Raw genomic sequence first — 5,157 nt, forward strand, 5'->3', positions numbered from 1 at the left:
GGATGACCACAAGTTCTTGAGGATGGTCAAAAACACTTGTCTCAGAAAAAAACAACAGATCTCTTTACCTGAAACTGAGATTAATGTACAGAGATATATTTTTTTCTGAGACAAGTTCGTGCGTGGATGATGAATAAATGACAGGAAATTCAACTTCACCGTAATAACTATTATATTGTAGTGATACAAATCAGTATACACTGATACACTGATTTGTTGTTATATATTATATTAAAATAACAGTTACGCATTGGTGAAAACTTTTTCTGTTTCAATTTTGAAATGGGTTACATATAGATATCTATATTTAGCTGGATAGTTGATTGAATAATTGATATTATAGAAAATCTAGTTTTACATAATAAAAAGAAATGGGTTTCATCATTCAAAACTTTGCACTTATTACAAAGTCTTTGAGGGCGTGGAATATTTTTTTATATCTTCTAGTGTCAACAGCGAGGGAATGATCACTAATTCTAAATTTGCATATATGTTTTTTCTTGTATCAAGATTAGGGTATTCACATATAATTCTTGTTTATATTCAGTGTTTGTTATATATTATATTAAAATAACACTAACGCATTGGTGAAAACTTTTTCTGTTTCAATTTTGAAATGGGTTACATAAAGATATTTTTCGGTACGTGTGCATTGATATTATCAATGATTTTTTACTTATATATATATATCTAACTACAAAACATTTTCATATTATTAATTTATGTTGTAAACAAAAATATTTTTATCAGTATTCATTGAAGAGATGTATTTATATCAAACGATAAGGAATGTTATTTTGCACTCGTTTATGTGCGCATATTTATCATGTTTATAGATCGGTTACAAACCCAAAACTAATTTACATAATGGAAATCTAGGCGATAGCAATACATCGGAATGACCTCAAGGTCATCGCGATGTAATAAAAATTATGTTGCTCGTGCTACGGGATGCATTAACATAGAATGCGTCCACGTGCTTGTGTTGTGTGTCGATATATTTTGCATGGTCTCTGGTGGATATGCATTTTTGCACAGGCGTTTGGGAATGACCCCCCCCCCCCTTTTCTTGTATTCAATTAAAGTAAAATTTCTGTATATCTTTAGTATTTTAACTTTTTCTCCCTTTTAATGTTTTCTTGCTTTTATCTTTACGATTTAACAATAACAGTATTAAATGACCGATGCCCTTCTATTCTTATTTTCCACTGTCTGTAGTCGTTTAACCCAAGACAGTTCGCAAATTTTACGGGAATCTTCAATATTGTTTATATGATTGTTCTGGTTGTGTCCGGACGGTTTGAAGTTGTTTGAACTTTATAGATTCAATATTGTGTTTGTGTTTTTCTAAATGTTGGTAAATTAAGTTTGCATTTCTTGTGTCTGCGGAAGCTGTATAGATGTTCTTGTGTTCTTGTGTTCTTCGTTTGAAGAATTCACGTCCAGTTTGCCCTACATATTGAATATGTAAAATTAACGTTTAGTTCATGTTACAAGATATATGAGGCTTTGGGTTTTACAAGTAAAGGCATAGGAAAAGGAGAGAGAAAAAGTTCTTCCGTTCACTGATGACAGAACCGTATTATCTGAAGACTTCCGTTCACTGATGACAGAACCGTATTACCTGAAGACTTCCGTTCACTGATGACAGAACCGTATTATCTGAAGACTTCCGTTCATTGATGACAGAACCGTATTATCTGAAGACTTCCGTTCACTGATGACAGAACCGTATTATCTGAAGATACAATTAAGCATTAAGCTTTTGCATGATATGTTATTTTTTAAATGAACCTGCTCCAGATGATTTAATCAGTGTTGTCACCACGTGCACAAGCACTTGTCTGAAAAAAAATACTATATACCTTAATGTGTTATATTAATGTATATAGGATTTTTTTTCAAAGACAAGTGCCTGTGGTTGTCACCGTCCTCGAGTTAGAAATATACTTTCAAAAAGGTCACGTCTGAATATTGACCGACTTACTAAATCCGTACAGATTATCTTGTAGCACTGAATATACACTCAGATTCAAGATACAAAACCAATAAAACAAGAAAACGTCAAAGTGTCTTGATTTTGAAACTGTTACTGTAAAACTACATGTATGTAACTTCTATCTGAACGATATAGTTATATTCTATTTCTAAACTAAAACTATCCGCATAGCGGGACTCATACACCCCGTACATGCATTTTAGTTGCAGGTGTGAAATTCAGTGTTGAGACAATGAAATTTTGAGGTTTTGGGTTTTCAACTATTCATTTTATAAAATCATTGCCTCTGTATTAGATTGAAATATGGTTACTGATAGGTCAATCGGAAAGGAATATACAGACCCAGGAACAAAGTCTGAGGTATGTATACTGTAAATTCAGAAATTAAAGGTCAAATCAAAATCAGTATAATACTTCTGCTTTTAGGAAGTAAGTCGTCATGTTCAATAGAAAAACATTTTATTTTAATTTGTCTCTCATCAGTCGAAGGATACATGTTTGACAAAACATACCTACTCTGTCGTTCATAAATTTGTCTTAAAATCATCAAATCTCCAGTTTCAAATCCATAGATTTTTCTTTAAAAAAAAACTTTATGTTATTGATACATAAATTTCCGTTTTAATGTAATGATATAAAATAATCATATGGTCACCGACTTCGTTTTTTATGTATTAAACAATCTGTTACCTATACTAGTTGTTAGTTAAAACGGCCTACAATGTGAAGGCCGCGGTTACGCTTATTTCGACGTTCTGTGGTATTTTTTCACATAGAACACCACTTTGAATGATGAAACCGTAAAACGAAATCGGTGCATGACCCTATTAATATTTTACATCATTGAAGGCTTTTTTTAAAAAGGTCTTTAAAATAGATAAAAAAAATCACATCATCACAACTATTTTTTGAGGTTTCAACAACATTATGTGGTATTTCTGAACATTTATTAACCGATTATAAAAGTGGCTGGCTTTAAAACTGTAATTTTGGCATATTTGGGAATTTTGAAAGATGAATAAAAAGGACATAAAAAACCAAAACCAAAGTTATGTGGGAAGTACATGTAACATGTCCTGTCTTCCATACAAGCGAGAGGTTTAGCTAGCTATAAAACCAGGTTTAATCCATCATTTTCTACATAAGGAGATGCCTGTACCAAGTCAGGAATATGACAGTTGTTTTACATTCGTTTGATGTGTTTGAGCTTTTGATTTTGCCATTTGATAAAGGACTTTCCGTTTTGAATTTTCCTTGGAGTTCGGTATTTTTGTTATTTTACTTTTTAGATATAAATTCAATAATTTTTGCTAGGTCAAATATTATGAAAAATTTAAAAATCATTGTCAAGTTTTCTACAACTGTAAACATTCAACAGAATAACAGTTTGATTTTATGTATATACTAGTTATGTGAAATTCTTGAAAAAGATTAAAATATGAATAGAAGGCAGTATTGGGGGTATGTCAATGAGACAGTAGTCCTCCAACCAAAACAATTAAAAACATCTACAGGTCAACATATACACAGCACCGGCATGTCTAGCTCATATTGGCGCGTGTCTTTAAATGAAGCCGTAAAGATTTTTAAAAGTCCGCAATAACTATGGATCTCCAAGTCGGTAAAAAAGTAAAAATTGGAGTGATTCAACTGATAAACTTTACCGATGTTTTGTATTTCAAATAAAGGAAACTATTGTTTCTGGCTTCATTTCAAAAACAAAATTTAATAATTAGTTTAGTTTGTTAGTAAATTTTTCTATTCAGGCTCATTTTCGTGATCAGTCTTTCAGTTTTTTACGTTGTTACAGTGGCGTATCTTCCATTAAGGCAGTGAGTCAACTGCCTTACCAAACTATTGACCATGAAAAAATGAAGATGATTAAAGAGGGGTAAGTTTATTCCAAAATAGAGTGAAGATGGTCACAAGCATTCGACTACACTACCCTTTATATTTTTGTATTAACAATAAGGAATACGTTTATCTATAATAATCGGAAGAACTATTAAGTGTGATTCGTGCGATACAAGAAATAAAGAAGTAGTGGAATATATCAATCCCTGGATTTCTCCCATGTATTTGACAGTAAAACCCTTGATTAAGATGGGCGTCCGTTTTGGCTGTGAGTGCTGGATATAGATATAAGAAGATGTGGTATGAGTGCCAATGAGACAACTCTCTATCCAAGTCACAATTTGTAAAAGTAAACCATTATAGGTCAAAGTACGGCCTTCAACACGGAGCCTTGGCTCACACCGAACAGCAAGCTATAAAGGGCCCCAAAAATGACTAGTGTAAAACCATTCAAACAGAAAACCAACGGTCTAATCTATATAAAAAACGAGAAACACTTATGAACCACATCAACAAACGACAACCACTGAACATCAGGTTCCTAACTTAGGACAGGTGCAAACAAATGCAGCGGGTTTAAACGTTTTAATAGGCTCCAACCTTCACCCTAACCTGAAACAGTAGTGTAACATCACAACATAGAAAGACACACTATAAAATATCAATTGAAATAGCTTAACTCAATTAAAAGACATATTAAAAAAAACATGTGAACATACACTGAAAGAATAAATATGATATATGACACAATGTAAATACAAAATTAATTAAAAAAAAAGGGGGTAGATGTAAAACAATATCAGAAAGACAACCATAACCTTGGATGTATGAATACACAGCCACGTCTGGTCGGAAAGGGGACGTTAAATTGAATGCATCGTGTAGGGAAAGTGTCACGTTGAAGAACACTTGCAACAACTTTTTTCATGCGTCAGGTGATATATTGCAAGGTCAAATTCCTGTCCTTGTCTACAGTATGTCCTCTTTTTCGAGTAACAGTAGAAACTGTTTGTTTTTCATCTTAGTCAACACATTCTGTAAATTTGTAAAGAAGTTTATTAAACAACAATCAATCAATCGATCAAACATGTATAAAATTCGTATTTGGCATCCGCAAATGCTGAAAACTCTTTTGCGACGCCGGTTTCGTCCATTAACCACCCACTCGTAAGACGCATCGCGGTCTTTGATTACGAGCTGCGGCCTTGACTCTGAGGCTTAAAATCGTTTGCCTCTCTTGAAATAAAGGGTAAACTACGCCATTGAGTCTGAAACTGGTTTTAGCTGAATATTAACAACGAAGA

Source organism: Mytilus californianus, unplaced genomic scaffold (assembly GCF_021869535.1).
Source record: "Mytilus californianus isolate M0D057914Y unplaced genomic scaffold, xbMytCali1.0.p SCAF_2, whole genome shotgun sequence".
NCBI classification, from domain to species: domain Eukaryota; kingdom Metazoa; phylum Mollusca; class Bivalvia; order Mytilida; family Mytilidae; genus Mytilus; species Mytilus californianus.